Source organism: Phyllostomus discolor, chromosome 2 (genome assembly GCF_004126475.2).
Source record: "Phyllostomus discolor isolate MPI-MPIP mPhyDis1 chromosome 2, mPhyDis1.pri.v3, whole genome shotgun sequence".
Lineage (NCBI taxonomy): Eukaryota > Metazoa > Chordata > Mammalia > Chiroptera > Phyllostomidae > Phyllostomus > Phyllostomus discolor.
The window spans coordinates 189,347,231-189,367,887 of NC_040904.2; the positions used below are offsets into that span (position 1 = coordinate 189,347,231).

The following is a 20,657-nucleotide window of genomic DNA, read 5'->3' on the forward strand; positions in this document are numbered from 1 at the left end:
GCCAGTATTTGTCCATTTGTTTATTAATTCACCCCTTTTTCATTCATTCAAACACAGATGGTTCTGCTGTGCATAGCCTTGTGCCATGTTAATCACACTAAAGAAGCCTAAGATACATTATATAAAGCTGAACCACATGAGACTTCTGATATTCTACTGTTTTGACCTGTTAAAGGGCAAGTGTATATGCTTTAACCTAAGATAAATGTACAGTATAAAAAGATTTAGAAAAACAAGATTGACATTTAAAGATAGATTTAAAAAAATCAGAGAGAAGAAAGCTAACAAAAAATTGAAAATAATGTTCAGAGACAGGAAGAACTGAAAAATAAGAATTCAGGCCTTCTCAATTTCCACAGAGACCAATACAGTAGTCACCAGCCACATGTGGCTGTGTCAGTTTCAATTAGTTAAAATGAAATAAAATAAAAAATTCAGTTCCTTAGTAGTATGAGCCATATTTCAAGTTCTCAAAAGTCACATGTGGCTAGTGGCTGTCATATTGGACAGCACAGATGTAGAACATTCCTGTCATCACCAAGAGTTCTGTTGAACAGTGCTGCAACACAGAGAGAAAATTGAGCATGGAAAAAAAAGAGGTTGAAAACTTAACCTTCTTCGAATATCTGTAATGGCAGAGAAAAGATTTGGTGACTTGAGGGAGACTCTGGTTATTTACTGAAATTCATTAGTTCTTTTCTTAGAAACTAAGCCTCGTGGCTGTTTTGTAACTGTTAATGGCCCTGGTGAAATTGGTCACAAATTCCAGAACATATAAAATAAGCATCATATTAGGAACGCACTTGCCTTGTAATAATTCTCTCCTTGGCCGGCTATCTCAGCCAACCCCAATGGCTAAATGTAACATTTGAGGTCCGACCTGACTCTTTTTATGGTCCCTCCAGTTGAGAGTGAGTGCACACCGAGGAGTGCGCAGAAGAGGAACGCTATCATTTGCTGTCATCTTTTGAAAGAGTTTTGTACTTCAGGCAAGCACTTTTCAGGTTCCCTAGAAACTCAGACGTTTGATCCCTGCTCTGTATCCCCGCTCTCTCGTTCCTTATGACTATTTATCTGTGGTAGGTTTCTTATTTCGTCTGAAAGGAACCATTTTGGGGAATCCTGAAATGGTGACACATTCCATCATTTTCAGCTCTGAGTCAACTGATGAGCATAAGAACACATTCACACAGAAGCATAAACACTGTCATCCTTGTAATTTTCAAGTATTCCCAAAGGTGAGGCTCTATGTAGCTTAACCAAAGCAAGGCTGAGAAAAAACAGAAAACATGTCGAGAAGATGTCATTACCTGTTTTGTGAGATTAGACACACCTTTACTGACTTGGCTGTACTCACTTCAGAAAGGGAATGCATTCTAAATTCTTTACTACCTTTACTGTGCACCTTACTGAATGAATTAGCACTTTGGTGTTAAGCAGGCTTAGCTCTAAGTTGTGTATGTGACCTCTGGCAAGTGCCTTATTCTTTCTGACCTTCAGTTTCCTCTTTGGCAGGAAGATTATTAGGATGAAATAAGAATATGTGTAAGGCACTAGCAAATAATAGGTACTCATTAATTTTAGCTATTTTTATTACTCTTATTTTGTTGCTACTGTTGTTGTCATTGCTGCCACCAAACTTTTTGTCCTCACCCAGCTTCCAGCTCCCGATATCCAGAATCCCAGCAACATAGTAATGTTTGGGAATGAAAACATTCTCACATGCTTGCTTTGCCATCTGGTTCTCATTTTGCCGACTCTTATTCTATCCTTATATCATAATTCTGATATTCAGTATTCAAAAGGGTGATTCTCTAAATAGCTTTATTGCTTGGTTTTTACTTTTCTTGATTTCCCATTTTACATAAAATTTCCTGAAACTTCTCAATTGCTTACCTCATTATAGCCTGGATCCCAGTTTACCATGCTTCAATAAATGCCTTTGCCGATCTTCATAGTGGTCGCTTTAAGGGCAAACCCATTATCTTTCCATTTCTAATACAGGTGGTTTCATGGTTGTAAGTACCAGGTGTCCACGATGGACACCCTGATCAACATGTCTATCTTACTGTTAATTTTCTTAGTTTTCTTCTTCACTTCCATTTCTTTCAGACATTGTGATTCAATCTGTTGCAGCTGCCTCAGATTTAATGGAGAAAAACCCAGAATTCTTTATTTTATTTGCACTTTTTATTTGTTGGATTTTATACTGTTATTTTTTGTTGTTGTTGAATACAAAGCACTGTAGCAGAATTTTGCTCATGGAAAATGTTCAAAGTTGAAATAGATTTAGTAGCAGATAAGAGAAAAAGTGGGGGAAAAATGATGTGTTCAGATAAAAGACTGGGGAGAGGAAGTAGTGGGAAATGCAGTATAAGAGGTGAACAAAATTTAGTACAAATGCCTGGCCACAGAAATTATTTCAGTCAACATTTTGCTAAGAATTTTATTCCCACAAAGAAGAAAAGAATGCTAACATGTCTTACAATTTCTTTTATTAGGCAGGCCCCTAGAAATGGCACTACAGGGTCTTGCACAGAGTTTGGGGCTTAGCAAATATTTATTGATTTGATTTTTATGGTTGGATAGATTGATTAACTGAGAAACTCAACCCTGACTAGAAACACCGTTGCATCCTAAGAGTCACAGGACATACTTACTTTGTTTCTGTTAAGACTCGTGGTCATGGCTCGTGGTCATGGCTCGTGGAGCCTTCAAAGAATCTAAGGAAAGCTATACATCATGCATTCAGAAAAGAACCGACACACCAAATTCTGCACGCAGTTTCAGGAAATTCATGGATCTCTTTGAGGCCCATTCATGAACCCCAGGTTTAGCATCTCCACTCTGTATTCAGATATTTTCCTTGATGTTTTTCCTATTTCTTAACTCCCCAGCAAGATGACCTCCTTGCCCAAATCCAAACCAGAAGTCTCAGTGTCTTAGTGTTCACTCTCTGACCTTGAATCAGGCTAGTGTGTTACTTCCAAGATCTTGCAGCTTCATATACTACGTAAGCTTAGCTTATACTATTTTATGAAGGAAAATGCCTGTTGTAGCACTCAGGTAAGTCATATTGCCCAGAATGTCATTGTATAGTCATAGGGAGAACCTTTTTTGATGTTTCTGTGGCAACATTGGCCATATTTTATTACTGGGTCATCTGCAAATAGGGTCTGTCGTTTGCTAAATGGGAATCGGGCATCAGGGAGGCTTTGGTTTTTATACTGCCAGCTCTAATTTTCTCTGACATCTTTCTCATTATCTCCTTTCCCTGTTATACATGTCCAATGTCCTTTACTGAAGTTAGGCCACTATTTTTGGCTAGTTACCATAGGTGGCAATGGCTAATGATTAGATAAACTTACTGCAGGATCTGATAAATATCCCTACCCAATGTGACAAGCAGCTAATGTGTTGTCCACTGGTACCTTAATCCAATTCAGTTAGTCTGACTTCCTTATGTGTTGGTGGACTATTATTTGTGGAGATACTTTACTAGTAGGGCTGTCCAACTCACAGCCTGCAGGCTGCACATGGCCCAGAATGGCTATGAGTGTGGCCCAACACAAAATCATATATTTACTTAACATGTGATGAGATTGTTTTGTTTTTGTTAGTATTTGCGTATTTAATGTGTGGCCCAAGATAATTCTTCTTCTTCCATTATGGCGTAGAGATACCAAAGGGTTGGACACCCCTTTTAAGGGTATTGGGAAGGAGGAGAAAACAGGCTTTCCATGACCCTCTTCTTGTACTGTATGGGCAACGAAGGAGGTGTGAAGGAGTATTATGTCTGTTCCTCTGATTCATCTAATAGGAGCAATCAACAGTTTTGAGTATTTACTGTGTGCCAGCCACTGTGCAAGGCATTAGGAAAATACAAACTCTTAAGAAAGACACAGCATTTGCCTTTCAAGTTCTTATAGTCCAGAATGGAATAAAGGCATACATAGTAGTGGGGATGTTTTCACTTCCCAAGGGCCAGTATGAAGGGAGGCAGGGTGTTGGATAAGTATGCAGACTCCACATTCCAGTCAGAAAATCTCTTAAAATGACCATGTATTCATTCAACTACATTTATTCAACAAATATGTACTGAGTACCTTGGTGCTACTGACTGGGCAAGACAGAATCCCTGCTTTGAGGAAGCTCAGTTTTCCCCCTCAGGGATTCTGCTTTGATGAGGGGGACAGACAGAAAATAGATAACACAAAAGTGTCATTTGTGACAGCGTTAAATAGTATGAAGAAAGTAAAACAAGGTGGAGGATAAAGAATAATGGAGGGTGGGGAGGGAGTTCATTTGGAGAAGGTGGGTAAGGAAGGTCTCTTTGAAGAGGTGGCATTTGGGCAAAGACCTGAGGGCAGAGAAGGAATGGGGAGCTCTCTAGGTTGAGAACAATAAACAGAGAAACCCTGAAGTGGAAATGAGCTTGGCAGTTGAGAAAAGAGTGAGAAGACCTCTTGACTGGAGCAAAGCAGGGGAGGGTCGGCAGATGAGGTCAGGGGGGTAGGCTGGGCCCCACAGACCAGACTAAGATGCCTGGAGTGTATTCTAAGTGTGCAGAGAAGGAACTGGAGGGCTTTATGTTGTCAAAAGAGTACGCTGAGTGCTCGGTGAAGAGTAGGTGGTGGAGGCAGGGGCACAAACTGTAGGATAGGCGGCCACATTAGACAGCTTTACTCATTGGTTCAGCATTCCTGTATGTGACTACATCATAACTGATCCCTGCCTTTGAGGAGCTCATCTTCTAGTGGGTCTTGCTTATCTCTCTCTTCCTTTTCCTCCTTAAATCCCTTTTAAAAAGACCTTCCTGGCGACCAGGTAAGGTGGCTGATGTTTTTTTACCTTGTGAGCTTTTTCTTTATGTGTATCATGTGGTTCCCTCTTAGGCTAGGATTTTAGGGTTTTGAGTAATAATAATTGTCACTATTTTTAAAATATCTCCTATATAACCAGATGTTTTAATTCTTACAAAAACCCTGCAGTGGAATTATTATCATTCTCATTTTTACAGTAGAGGACACTGAAGTTCAGAGCCGCGAAGTGCCTCAGTCATGGCCACACACTAGTACACAGTGGCTGGGGCTTGATCATAGGTCTCTCGGCCTCAAAATCTCATGGTCTTTCTACCGCATCACCCTGTCTCTTGGAGTTGAAGGACATAATGAGCTTATTTGGGAAAGTTAGGAAATCTGCTTTTCTGAGACTGGTATTATTCAAGAGCAGTGGTTCTCAGTGGAGGGTGACTGTGTCCAGGTGACATTTGGAAACATCTGGTGATACTTTTGGTTGTTATAAGTTGGGGTAGGGAGTGCTACTGGAATCCTCTGGGTAGAAGTTGTGCATACTGCCTAGCATCCTATAGTGTACAGGATGGTCCCCAAAGGAATGAATGAATCATCTTGCCCAAAATGCCAGCAGGACCAAGGTTCAGAAATCCTGTTCTAGAGTTATTTTTCTACATTTCTGATCTGTCCATAATTTTAATTTATATATATCTCCTAGATCATCAATCATTACTTGGATTATATTTCTTGTTCTAAGGAGAAATTTAGGATCCAACTAAAAAAAGCAAGACAAGCTGTTGTCAAGCTGTTTTTTGTTCTGTTTTTGGTGAGTGAGTGGTTGTCTCCCAGCCCCATTTTATCTACTAATGGATGGCAGCTAGACACTGATTCTAGGGCTTAGAAATCCCTAACCAACCTGGTGAAATCTGGGGCTTCTGCACTGAACTTCCCCACAGCTCCATGTGGTGCTTCTTTTGGAGCAGGACAGGTCAGGCTGTGAGCACTGGAAAAAACACTTCTGCCAGAACATTGTGGAAATTGGGAGCGGGTCAGTTCTAACTCCTCCCTGTTACCAAACTCAAAGTCAGCCCAGCAGCTCTGAGAGCTAGAACATGGTCTACTAAGCAAATTGCCCTCTACCAGATAGCGTACCTTCAAAGATGAAAAATGCCAATGCACACTGATGGGAGGACAGGATGACCCCTGAGCTCCCTCTGCCCACAAAGTACACGTATAATTTCACGGCTTTCTCATTCTAGACACTAACTTAGTTAAGAGCTGCTGCAGTGTATGGCCCTACAAAGGTAGCAAGTTCTACACACATTTGATTTTAACTCTACAGTGTAGAAAGTCATCCGTAGTCATTATTTGTCTCACTAGGTCAAGAGGCTCATTGCAATACTTAAAGGGTAAAAGATTATACATTATCTTTCTGCTGCTTAAACTTCCATCAGAGGAGCAGTCCACAGCTGGGGGAACTGGCTGAATCCCTGATTCCTGGACAGCCTTTCTCTGGGAGAACATGGGTGTGGAAGCAGGCTGAAGGTCCTCGACTTGGTGCCCTGTTTTCAGGAGTCTCTTGGCATCTTTACTTTCCCTTTGACTTGCCTGACTACAAAAAAAAAGGCCTTCTGCTTAATAAACGTCTGCTTGTAATATTCTGAAACAAGGAGGCTAATCAAAGGCCCTGTTCTGCAGAACAGGGACGCTAAATGACAAGATTAATTTCCGTAATCAAGCAGCTTAATTTAGACATTTGGACATTTTTTTCGCCCTCTCTGTTGCTGATTGAAATTGAGGCAAATTTTGCTGTGGTGAGATTCCACCCTGGCCTAGTGAAGCCTACTGGCTGAGGCTAGAGGAGGGCAGACAAGGTGACTGTGGGCAGGAAGGAGCTGAGGGGAGGTGGGAGGGAGGGGAAGGGCATCGCATGAAGTGGATTGTGAACAAATGCAGAAAAGCAACTTGAATCCTTCGAGGGCCTCTTGGTAGAAGTGGCGTAGAGCAATTCATGTCATTGTCCACACAACAACCACTCACTGATGTTGGGAAATTAGAACACAACAGTCACGTAGATTCATACAGCCATCGAACATTTGGGCAGAAGAACTCCAGAGAAACCTCCAATCCATCTGCCTCTCTTCCTAAAACTCTGCAAAACCCTGCTCATTAATACCTAGCAAAATTTCAGGACAGGAAGTCAAGAAGCTTAAGCAATCTCATACATAGGGTTTGCAGGAAAATAAACAGTAACAGTGATAGACCTTATATTGTATAAAGTATTATAGTTTGCAAGGCGTTTTTTTAGTACATTTAAATGACAGGCTATATTGCTCAAATTAGAGTTTGAACTGAATAATTTTAGATCTTTAATAACATATGATAATAACCTGAACACCTATTGTTTCTTAGAGAAGCAAACACTTTACAAGGGGGATTCAAGAATCTTTTTTTCTCTTGTTCTGTAGTTAGCATTGACGAGTATTACTTTCACAGAAGAAAATAAATACATCAATCTTATATTTGGGGATCACTATTTGGAATTTTTACCTTCAGGTTTTTCTAGATATAATCTTGTTTGTTATGAGGTTATTGTATGCTGATCCATGAGCCCTGGTTTCTGGTGGGGAATGTGGAGAGGCGGCTGAATCTGTGGGCAAGAAGCTAAATAGCTGTAGGATTTAACAGTGACATTGTCTTTGATCCTCTGTGAGTCATTGAGTCTTTCTGGGCTTCAGTTTCTTAACTGTAAAATAAAGATGCTAATATTGATCTGCCTCACAGAAGAATAACTAACAAATGCATGTTACCTCTTCCCAAACACAAAGTACTAAATAAATACTAAAAGATGAGGTAAATTGACTCCTAAATAAAATGTATATAGGAAAATTAAATCAAAGCCAGAAGGGACTGAAATTCATAGCCAAGAAGCAAGGCCTCTTGGGGGGGGGAGGGTAGCACGGATAGAGAGGGGGAATCTGAATGCCCTGTAAGTCCATGAACTCTAGGTTTGCACAGTGATGTTCTCGTGGATTGAGACACCACTGTGCACATGAGCTCTTGCTCTTATGACAGTATCTTAGAGAACCATGGTTGGGTTCATTTGTTTATTCATTTAAAAATATTTAGTGCCTATTATGTGCAAGGCATTATTACTTCAAGACACTCTATAAGACCTCATGGAGTTTAGAATTTATTAGAGGAGATAAATAGCTGAGAGTATATATGTAAATCTCCATGAGAAACACTGCAGGAGCTATAAAACTAAGTGTTATATATGAATGCAGAGGCAAGTTTTAATTAGTGTGATCAGAGAAAGCACTCTGAAGGAGGTGGTGTCTGAACTCCATCGGTTTCCCTGGGTAAGGACAAAGGCAAAGAGGGGACCAGTCTAGGTGGACAGGCCGGCATGACCAAATAGGAAGCATAATCATTTTCAAGAATGAGGAGTTCAGATGGCTTGCTTTGAATTTGTAATGAAGGATTGAAGAGAAAGGACTAGAAAATAGGTGGGAGTAGATTGTAGAAAACCCTACATGATTGTGGAGAGCCTGAAAGTCATAAGAATATATCATAGCAAAAATTTTAGGAATAACAGTGCCAAATACTAACAAAGCACTGATTTTCCTGGAATGTGAGAAGAGCAGAGAGTGAAAATCAATTTAATAAAATCTAGGTAATGCACAGTATAGGTTGGACAGAACAGGCTATTGAGGATTAAAGCAACATTTAAGATGTCTTATCTAAATATAATATCTCACTAACAAAAAGAATCTGAAGAAACCACAAGATACAGTGAGGTTAGAAAGAAGGGGCAAAAGTTGACAGATTCATAGTTGACAACCCAGGAATGCATGTTCTGGCAAAAAAAGATATAATTTGGCAGGTTCGGAGAAAGGTAAAAATGGGTAAATAATGAGCAAAGCACTTAGTGACATGACAGTTCATACTGAGTGTGACGTAATTCCATGTGATGTACTTGACACAGAAGCAGAGGGCGTGCGTGACTGGTTGGGACCAACATGACTGCAGGTTTACTTTCCCCATCCGTGGGGCTTGGTTGTGGGTTATCCTGTGTGAACTGTGGTTCCTGCGTGAGCGTGTCTTCATTCTTGGCTCCCCACTGTCCCTACCGCTTCCTCTCTCATCATAGGTTTTTGGATGCTTGGCTGTGTACTCAGATACAAAGTGAAACAAACTTTAAAAAAATATTTTTGTACCTGTTCACAATCCCCCAATTTTATTTTTGTTTTTCTATTCGTTTAAGAAATATTTTGGTTTGGTTCATATAAAAAACTTTTTTTAACATCATAGTAAAATTGATGAAAACTGTCTGATTTTAGAGAACAAGTGTTATGGACCAGCCAGGAGGGAGGGAAACGGGGTTTTGGAATATGTTTCTAATCTCAACTCTGCCAGTCACCAGTTGTGTGGTCCAGGTGAGCCACTCAGCTCTGCAAGACCATGAAAATTAGAGATGGGGTATGCACAGAACTCATCCAGCCCAGTGCCTAGCACGAGGCATGAACTTTATTTTCTTCTGAAATTAAGTATAACTTTAATTATTTTTATTACAAAAGCAATACATACACAGCAGTGAAAGATTGGAAGAGAAGGGAAAAATTAAAGCAAACATCATCTCCCCAGATGATAGCATTATAAATACCTCTCAGTGTGTGTTATGTAAAATAAAAATGAGGTCACACTATGCATATTGTTTTGTATCCAATCTTTTCTATTTATTAAAATAAATGATCATTCTTTCTTCTCAAAAACATCCTTCTACATCATTTCTAAATGGCTACATAAAGTTCTGCAATTTAATTTCCTATTTTTCAGCATCTTACATTATTTTCAAATTGAAGGATTTTACAAATAATATAATAATGCACATCCTTGCAGATAAAAATTTTTATCTATCCTTAATTATTCCTTTAGTATAAATTTGTTGAACTAGATTTACTTGGTCAAATAATGTCAACATGTTTTTGCCTTTAGATATGTACATCAAATTGATCTCCAGAAGTTTTGACTAGTATGTGTCCTTGTATATGTGTGTATATATGTGAATATGTATTGCCCTGACCTCTGCAATGAAGAAAAACATTTTTTTTGCATATTTAAGGAGGCAAAATGTCATTGTTTAAACTTCTTTTTAGTTGACTTGTTAGTGAGGTTGAAATTTTAAAATATGCTTACTAGCCACTTGATTTTTATTTTGCTTTTGTGAATTGTCTGTTATTCTGGTAGGTACTATCAAGTAGCAGCTTTTTTTGCCCCCTGCATCTGTCTTTATGGTTTTGATTTCAAGCATTATTCTTTGTTTACATGTTTGTTTCTCCAGCTAGACTCAGGCTCCTTCAGGCCAGCATCATCTCTTCTTTTTTCCTATCCTGAGCACCCAGCATGAGAAGGACTCAGTATGCACCTAGTAGGTATTAGTGAATAGATGGCTCAAGCAAATGGGAGGGGAGACAGCAGTATATGAAATGGAGCCAAGTGAGCCCTCCCTTTAGGCTCACCCAGACTCAGCACAGTCAGCTCGTGTAGGTAACAGGTCTTGTCTCAGCTGTGCTCCTGAGTGGAGCTCAGGGCTGCTTCCAGGGACTGAACTAAAAGGTTTACTCCAACAAAAGGTAGGTGACATGTAAGATAATGAGTATAGAAATTCCAATAATGGGCAGAGTGGTCAGTACAGGTTCAGATGGAGGCCGAATGAGGAACAGCTTGCTAACAGGGCTATATTTCTTTTGTTTTGTCAATGTTTTACCTGTCTGACACCCTGGAATTGTTATGTCTGATTTCCTCATTGATCATCTCACCCAGATGGAGCTCTTTGGAGTACAAAGGGTCTGTGCTGTGTTTATTGAAAAGGTCATTTTCATTTGGCCAAGACCATTTGTTTTCATATGGCATGTTGTCACCAAGTTCTTTGTCCCTTTAGTTATTTCAGAGGTTGGACCTTGTTGTGTAGCACCTCCTGGTGATACTCTCTTACTTTCTTGTTTTCTCTCTTGGAAGTCTTTGGAGCTCCCCATATTTATAGGAAAAGATATGGGAATGAAAAGAAGAAAGGATGTAGACTCTAGATAACAAATGATTTATGGATTCTTAAGAGTTTTCATATATGGGTCACAGGTTGTGTTCTGAACATATTATGGCAGTGTTTATACAGTCTGTATGTAGCTAATATTTGCACAATATATTCCACATGTGCTCAGTAAATATTCACTATGCTTTTTATATACAACTTAATTCTATGTCCATATTTGCTATCAATAAGTTTTTGTTGATATGGCAGGTTTTGGTCTATTACAAATTGTTTGCTGATTGTTACTTTAGTAGGGACAGATAGGTTTTTTTCTAAATCCTTACCTGTGGATATGTTTATTGATTTTAGAGGGAGAGAGAGAGAGAAAGAGAGAGAGGTGTGTGTGTGTGTGTGTGTGTGAGAGAGAGAGAGAGAGAGTGAGAGAGTGAGAGAGAGCGCGATTGGTTGCCTGCCATATGTGCCTGACAGGGGATTGAGCCTGCAGTCTTCTGATGTACAGAATGATGCTCCAACCAGCTGAGCCACTTGGCCAGGACAGGCATGAATAGTTTTATAAATCTCCCACTTATTTTAGGCTTTCAACCAGAAACAAAAGAAAAAGAAGATAAAGCCCCTTGAGGAATGCATTCTTAATTTGTATAAACTGCTAACATTCGCTGATCTACTAGAATATTATCTTGAGATAAATAATATATATATATATACCTTACCATCTTACATCATTTAATTACATATTTACATTAGAATATAACAAGCCATTTACAATTTGTCTATGCAATATGAAGTGAATTTTTGCCATTTAGTTGGTTTATTGAATCATTGTAGACTCGCAAATCTTATGACTTAATGTTTATGGTAAGTGTTTTTTGAACCTGTGACATTCAGTTTGGTCTTCCATAGAAGCACAATTAATTAGACAATAACTGTTTATGTTTTTAAATATTAAGAATGTGATACTCAGGAATTCCATGTTGGTTTCATCTTGTGATTTCTGCGCTTGTGACCCCAGAGATGTTTATGCCATATGGAAGCCCCAGGAGTAGACATAGAGTGATAGTTTAGACAATTAGTGGAGATCTAAATAAATAAACTTTTACATGAAGAAATATCAAGACAAATATTAGTAACTTTGAAGCAACTTTAATAAAGAGTGATAAAAATGATCAGATGTTTGAATAATGTGAGTCATACTAAGGTTAACATCACTGAAGTTAGGGCTGGGATAAGATGTGTATTATTGTGCTCAGTGAATGTTGTAAATATTCCATTGTACCCACAAGACTTCGACGGGAGAAGGCAAGTAGAGGCTAAAAGGGCAGTAGAAAGTGGGATGGGTCTTCAAGGTCAAATTGAGACCACTGTAGGTAAGTCATTTTGTCCTAAAGCTGTTGCAATAGGGAATGTTTTTTAAGAGATCAGGACTGGGACTTTCTGCTGGGTGAAGTATTGGAGGTTGAATCGAGGAGCAAAATAGCATGCATTGGTTGTTTTGAGGGAGCTGCTTTGTGTTGCAGCTGTCAGAACTCTATATTCTGGTGCTGATCTCTCATCAACATTGAATAAATGGCTTGTATTGTTCAGTAGTGTCCCATGGGAGAAATAGAGTATTCTGGAGGTGACATCTTCCAGGCAAGCAGGAAGTTCTCAGGTCTGGCAGATTTTTGTATTAGGATCCTAAGCTCCTTCCCTATCCCTGCTTTAGCATGTTCTCCTGATGCATTCGCACCATGGGGGCATCTTTAACTTCCCTGCACCCCCTGTCATCTTTTGACAGTTAGTTTTTCACAGAAACAATCTGGGATGCTCCTGACCACCTCGCCTCCTCTCTCCCTTCTCCTCCTTTTCCTCCCTCCCTCCTGCTGATTTGTTATTATGTACTGCAGCTGCCCGGAGGATTTTAAATAGACCCATAATGGCACAGCAGCGCCTCTTGGAAGTTTAAATATAACCTTCTTGTTAATCTTGCCTGTGCCAGCAGCAGGAACAGCACCTGGAGAAGCAGCAATGGGCAAGGGATGCTCTGGGGTTCTACCCTGAGATCACAGTTTAGTAATCTCTCAGGTGCCCTATGATCTGAAAGCATTTGGACTCAGCCTCACAGTGGCTATGCCAAAGCCTAAGTGGATTTGGTGCTGGATTGACAGTCTCTAGACCTGTAAGCACAGTGTAATACTAGAGCAAAAAAGACAGGGTGAACAATGGCGAGAGCCTGAAATTCCTCTCCCACTCTCACAACACGTCACTCACCTCTGCCACCCTCAGAGGTGGAATGTATTTGGTCTTATTTAGTTTTCGACCCTGTGTGGGGGCCTGGAGTGGGAAGGGCTAATTAGTATCTATTACTTGAGTAGCCACAATTCTTAAGGAATAGGTGTATAAATCACAGGTGCTTCCAAGGCATGGTGTAAAGGCCTCAGACAGCTTCCAGGGGATGTGATGGGGTGGCTGCCCTCCAAGGTGATGAAATTGTTCATGAAGGAAAGTAAGGTTACAGATTCTGGCTTCAGTTCCCAAATCTGTCAATACTTTCTTCGTTTTAACAAACGTGAAACCCTAATATCAGTTTAGTCATTCAGTGAATATTTGTTGAGTACCAGTGATTGTGGGCATGTTCTGTGGTCAATGGGAGCAAGGGGCCAGAAATGAAGCACCTTGTTAAATTCAAGGAAGACCTTAATATTGGAATGATAAACTTAAAAATGGAAATTTTTCTCATGGATGTGTCCTAATATCCTTCTGGTTCAGTTTTTTTCCTGTTGAAATGTTCTAGGATATACTCCTTGTCCAAGGATGGAAATAAAACAGTAAGACATTTAATGAATGAGAACTTAAATTCCATAAAGGATAAAGAACTATGCTGAACTCTTACTTTAGGTAGAAGAGATAATGTGATAATTCTTATCTTAAGCGGTTTACAGTTTATGAGGGGAGCCTGCACAGATAATAATGAGCACATCAAATGTTTTACAGTGTATTTTGGAGTATGTTGTGCATTCACATACGCAGTTCTGTTTTATACTTACTTGCACTGTGAGATGGACATCGTTATCCTCATTTTGTAAAGGAAAAAACTAACACGAACAGATTTAACACTTTTCCCAAAGTCAACCACCTAGCAAACTGTGAGACCAAGACATCAATCTACAAATAAGATTTTGTGTCTTTGAATCCCTGGTATTCAAAAGAATTGATACTTTTTTTAGTAATGAACTGTAGAAATGATCCCTGAAAGTATAGTCTTAAAATTGATACTTTTAAAAAGCTGAACAAATAAATGACATCACTTACTCTTTTTCATAATATTGTAATCATAATTCACTTTACAATCAACACCCAAAAAACATTTAAAACGTTTTAGTAGAGAGGTTACTGAGGAAGGGGGATGAGTTAGGAGTAACGGGAGTTATTAGGTAGACATAGCGGGTTACAGTCAACGTGTGTACTATTGAGGAAAATTGCAGGTCGCCAACACACCTTAGTAATTAGACATACATCCCAAGTCATGAAGTCACACCTGAGAATACAGGGAAACATCCCAGGTGAAAGTTGGGTGTAGTTGATTGTAGCACCAATGTTTTGCAATTTTGTTAAAAATGCAAAATATTGGACTCCACCCCAGACCTTCTGAATCACAGCTGTGACATAAAAGATGACTTGGATGCATTTGAGTTGGTAGGGAGACTTTTCACAAACTGAAATCTGAAAGTTATTCGAGGTGGGAGATACAGTGATGATAAGGAATTAAGCATGGCTAGAATATCATTGTAATAAAGTAGCAGCAAATGACAAAGGATAAAAAGGATCACAGGAGGGCATGGGGAGAACAGTAAATCATTCAAGTTGGACAGCATTATTTTGTAAGATTTCTGAGAATAAAGATCACACCAAGTCACTTTTTTTAGAGTTTTATACCCATTAAATAAAGACATTACCTCTGTGTCCTGAAATTCTTGTTTCAGTTTATTTAATCTTTTAATCCTCTATGGAATGGAGACCAATCGTTTGTTACTTTACTCAAAATATATAGATTTCTCCCTGCCTGAATGATTCTGGGATTATTTGAAAATTGCTAGACAAGTCCTATCCATATTCTGAGAACCTTTAGGGCTTTTTCAAAATTATTAACACAATTGTATCTAACATGAGTGAAGCAGAATAAACCAATCCTCAGTCCTTGCCCAAATGGGAACTGGTTTCCCTACTTGTCACTGTCATTTTAGGAAAGGTACAGTTGATACATATTTTAATCATCTATTTATGTCCATGAGAAGTACAAAAGCTGGATGCTTTATTGTCCTTCAAGAAGCTTGCTGTCTAAATAAAAGTAAAGGCATCATATGCCTTGTCATAATAAAGTCTTTGAGGAGCGAGTGAACAGGGCAGGTATGACAGGTAATTGGGAAAACGAGGGTCTACTTGTACCAGTTTTGCTGCTAAATTTATATCTTGGGAAAACACCTTAGTTTATTCAGCTCTCAATGTCTCATCTGTTAGAATGAGAAGTTTGAACTGGGTGGACTTTAAGGTCTTTCTGTATGTCCGTGCTTCCAGCCTGCAGGGAAATGGCCAATCAAGTGGTGGAGTGATGGATGGGAAGGTGTAGCTGACCAAAAGGAAGAGACCAGACTGTTGCAGAAATCCTGTTTATCTCACAAAGGTTTTTTAAAAATAAGTTGATCTTTTTTTCTTTATAAGGTGACTTAATTGTTGCATTACTAATTGCCTGCTTTCAAGGTTAATGGGCATTTCAATTTCAAATTGTCCTTAAAAGCTTTTCTGAATTGGGGAAGGGCTCGTCTGGTCATTTGCAAGCCCAGCTGCAGTCGATCTGTGCCTGTGCCCTGTGGTCACAATTATGCTCCCCTTTGGCCCTATTTCCTCCACTAACAGAGTGAATTTAAAGAAAAAGGTAACCCAGGAGTCTGGCTGATTTCCTAGCCAGAGCCTAACGGACTGGGGTAGGGACTCAGAGTCTGAGGTTCTGGTCCTTAGCTTTATGGGTCTGTAGCTGGTCAAGTTTTCAGAAAAGGACACATGTTACAACATTTAAAGCACATCTTGTGTCCCAAGTATTTCTACACTTCTGCTTATCTTTCCTTGGCAATATAGGAAATAGACATCCCATTATTAGCTAACAAGTGTTGAATTCTTACTTCTTGCCATGTACTGTACAATACTTTGTATGAATTATTAAATTCTTATAACAACCTAGCGAGTTATGCATTGTTACATTCATTTTACAGGTGGGGAAACTGAGGTGCAGAGACTTTATGCTAGGGGGCACAGTGGAAGTGCATAGCAAGGTCAAATCCAGTTCTTCTGAGTGTAAAACCTTTTTTTTTTTTTGCCACTGCACCAACCTGATTTCTTTGTTTTGAAAAGATCTAACCCATGTTTTAATGACAACGACCAGCTTCTTGTGTCCACTTTACCTTCTTTTAACTTGTTACAGCACTAGCTCCGCTAATGAACCACTCCGTGTTCCTTGATTTTTTTTCTCTGCTCAATACATATTTGCTCAGCTTCTTTGTACTGAGTGGCACTTGTTTCTGTTAACTTTATTCTCTTGGTTCTGATCATGTCACGATTATGTACCTACAGCCATTTCGAATTCTGGTGGGTGAGCAGAGCTCAGTTCTGATGGCTCCTTTAAGCCCAGAAACATCAGAATGGCCTAAGGAATTCTAGGGCTCTGTGGCCTTACCCAGCCATCCCAGGAGCTGGCTCTGGGCATGGGGCAGCTCTGCTCCTGGCCAGGCTGGCTGGCAGTGGAGAAACAGAGCACATACCTGCAGTGCAGTCTGGCTTCTGTGCCCAGCAAGACAAGGTGGCTTAGTGTCCATCTGGACTCAGTGATCACCCCCTGGGAGGACAAAACCTGAATTAGCTTGTCATGGCTGAACAGAAAAGGGCATTTGTGTATTCTGAGGCCTGGCGAGTAGAGAAGCACTTGCCAGCATTTTGCTGAGTTATATCTTCTCACTCCATGGCTAACCTTATTTATTTTTAGCCTCACTTTTTCTGATTACTCAATTGTCTTGAACAACTTCATGAGAAAAATGATATCTCTGTCAGACTATTATAGAGGAATGTCTTTCTGGAGCTGTAGTGATGTAAAAATATTTTATTTTCCTGGATGTCACCAAATCTTTGTGACCTCTTGGGGAATGTGTCACAATAATGGAATTTGCTAAGGGATGATAGTTTGTTCTGGTCTTAGCTCATCGTAGCTCAATGTTTAACTTAGGAGAAAGCTGTCTTTGCAGATGCACTAAAATGGACATGCTGCTGTGGAAGCATCTACTGGCCCATTGCCATAGAAACAGAGGTGGTCCTTACTCAGGAACATATATGCATGTAAACTACTCTCCTTTCCTTTGCTTTATCTTTTATCCACTTTCATTGAGGAATTGAAGACATAGATGTCAAAGGAATTAAAAAATCTGTCCCCCCTCATTTCCACTTCCCCAAAAATCTGGTGGTGAAGGGGAGCTAACTCACTCTATGCTGATACAATACTCAGAGGCTGAGGCAGCTTTGAAGAGCCCATTGGAACACACTATTCAAATAAGGGGCCAAACCATGGAGAAACCTGAGGTCAGCAAGGGCATATCCAACCTGAGGTGGTCAGTGAGGATGGGTTCCGAGGCTAAGTAACTGGAGTCCTTTGGTACTTGGTGAGCAGAGGATTCAAATAAGAACACAGAGACCAAAAGAGAGTGTGAGAAAAACAGAACCACATTTGGCAAGGCCCTCTGCATTCTGTTTGGAAAGGAGGGAGGGTACCAAACATTTTTGGTTGGAGGACAAGTGTGCCCTGAAATTTTCTTGAGGACTAAAGATGTGTGAGTTTTATGACTTTATCCAGACTATTCAGGTCCACTTTGGGATTAGGTTGAATTATAGACGTCACAACTGCAGTTAGGAATATTACACATAACACCGACTTCCCCAGGCCTTACCACTTTGTGCATGTGTACCATCAGTGAGAATTCAGATCACATGGGTACTCACTTCCTCCCGCCCATTTAAGGCCACGGTACCTCACGTTGTTGTTATGGCCTGATGTGGCTTGGGGACTCCTCAGGAGGGTGTGTCACAGGTTCACAACAGTTCTGGTGCCATACTGGCTGGGAATGGCTGCCATTTTTGTGGGTTTTCTGGTTTTTCCTTGGTACCACTCTCATTTCCTCTTATTTTATTTGCCTGGCTGCTGCTTTCATTGAAGTCCATGGCATCTACCTCATGCCTTGGCCTCTTTTAGACCCTGTTGTCTTCTCCTATTGAGACCACGGTCTCCCTGTGGCTGGTACAGTTCCCACTAAGCACCTGCCTCAAGTGCACTGGAGTCTTCTTGATGCTAAAGCTTCATCATGGTCTGTGATGAAGTATCTGGGAGGAAGATTCTTGTTCCCCACCATGTTGTTCACCTATACCAAGGCTGGATGTTCATGACATAATTTCTTTAAAGGTTTTGATGAAGCAGCTTTTTAGTATTTACTTACATCTTCTTCTTCCTCATTCCCTGAGGGATCTGCAGATCAGGCTGTGAGGAGGTTTTAGTGAGAGTCATCCTTGTGGCTTCTGTAGTTTTGTTAATGGATTGAATTTACCTGATTCCTTCTTTCCTTGTGATAAATTCTCCCCCAGGCTGCTCCTTTATGTCTCATGAAAACAGAATTCTGCAGAGTCCACCCCTGCACTTTCTAAGACATGCCCAAGCACTGAGAACGCCAGTGCCGGCTCACTCTGGACCATGGCTGTCATGGGTCCTAGGCCAGTGGCTCTCCTTTAGGAAGTGAGAGACTCTGCCTGCGGTTGTGGTAGGCAGCTGAGACTTACTGAAAAAGGCGCTGCAGTGGAATCACAATGCACATTCCGAGTGCAACTCTGACACCAGTTCTGTAGACTTGGGCAAATCCCTTAGTATCTTTAAGGTTCAGTTTCCTCATCTTTACATTTGAGTTAAAAATTTCTGCCTCGTAAAGCTGTTTATAAAGTGAGAAAGCTAATAAAGTATTGTTATGGTTAACTCAATTGTAAGAAAATTATAGGTAACCTTAATAAGAAACCGAGTGCAGTATTCACGGTACAATCTTGTGGTTCATTTGGTCATTAAAAAGTCTGTGAGTCTTGCCCAAGAGACAGAATGTTAACCCTCTTGTCATGAACAGATTCCATAGATTCCCTTTATTCTCTCTGCACTCATTTTTTTCCTATGGCTGCTATTATGGTGACTTATGATGAAATAGGTAAGGACCACATAGGGGGCTCCTCTGGGCCACCTTCTCCTTTCCCTGATGTGGGGCCCGGGCTCTAACCCCTGTGTCCTTTTGGAGCTGGTGCTCTGTCTCTGGGGCAGAGCTCCAGCCTTGTCACTCCTGCTCCAGTACTCACCTCTGGCTTTGCTCCAGCTTTCATCCTTGACCCCAGTCTCTGGGTCCTCATTTCAACTTTAGTCCTGCCCAGAGCAAAGTGCCCACCTCAGGTCCTGCTTTCAGCACTGACTTGGGTCCTAATAATGGTTCTCATTTTATTTTATCAGCTTGAACAACAGGAGCTGGCACCTTCTCAAGGCACAAGTTTCCAACTATGTATTTAATAAAATTGGTGCTGCCTTGCACCAATGGGAAGTGACCATTCCACCCTTGCCCCTGCCAAAAAAAAAAGTGATTCTCTACAGAGAGTTCATGGGACATGAATGACTATTATAAAATGTAATAACCCCCCAAATAATGGAAAACATAATGAGAGACCTCTCTGGGCCTGCTGGTGCTGTCTGTCACTGTAGATATCTATTTGGATCTTTTCATAGGGAAATAAAAACATTTTTATTTGGTTAGGGAGGACTTTAAATGAATCTGTGTATTCAAGGAAAGCAGCAATAATGAGCTCAGAGACAGAGAATTCATATCAGAAGGGCTTGGGGATGAGTAGGAACAGGAGGCCTGAGGAGCCAGGATTAGAGGAGACAGGAAGTCAGAAGAGGGGCAAAGGTCAGTACAGAAAGTTGAGGGTGCTGCTAAGGAGGCAGGTCCCTGCAGGGATATTGTACAAGAGACCACAGGCTCTGCAAGCTGAAGTTGAAAGGGATTTACTGCAGAGGGACTATGTCTGTGGTGGACAGGCAGGGGGAAGCCAGCAGAGCTGAGGCTAGATTTGCACCTGGACTAGATAGTCCTTTGCATCCCCCATTTCCATGTGAGTTGAGAAGTTGGAAAGCTGAGCACATGTCTCAAATGAGAAGCTGTGCTCAGCTGATACCTGAAGTATCGAGTGTATCAGGTGCTCTGTGAAGAGAGTGATGATGGTGTCTTCATATTTTAACTCAGGACAAGCTAATTAACATGAAACCTCACTTCTGATTTGCCTCACCTTGATGGCCATGTGTGTTTTGGTGCCCCTCCACAGTTTAGAAAAAAGAAAGTGTGCACATGAACGCATTGCATCAAGCTCCATGGCCTGAAGACAGGAGCTCTGCTGGAGAGGAGAAATATTGCTTCTCCCACTTACTGCCTCCCCACTCACCACTATGACCCTTCTCCCTGACTTTACTTCTGGGTGATGGTAATAGCCAGTTAATTTTAATTGATACTACTAGTTTTGGGAAATGCTGAGAAAGATCCTGTTTAATCAGATTTAAAACATAATACCAGCTAACATTTATTGAGCCCTTATTTGTTGTAGTCACTGTTTTGTTAGATTCTAATGCATAACCCTGGATCATGTAATTCTTGTACAAGGGCACCATTATCATCACCAGTTGACAACTGAGGAAACTCAGGCTAATAGTGGTCAGACAATTTCTCCAA

General features: G+C 40.4%; 1 protein-coding gene and 1 pseudogene across 1 annotated transcript in view; one reads left to right on the forward strand and one right to left on the reverse strand.

Annotated features, from left to right (window-relative positions):
- Positions 1-20,657, forward strand: part of GRIN2B (glutamate ionotropic receptor NMDA type subunit 2B) — a 397,810-nt gene that overhangs the window by 170,026 nt on the left and 207,127 nt on the right. The window lies entirely within an intron of this gene.
- Positions 13,989-14,086, reverse strand: LOC114514329 (annotated as a pseudogene).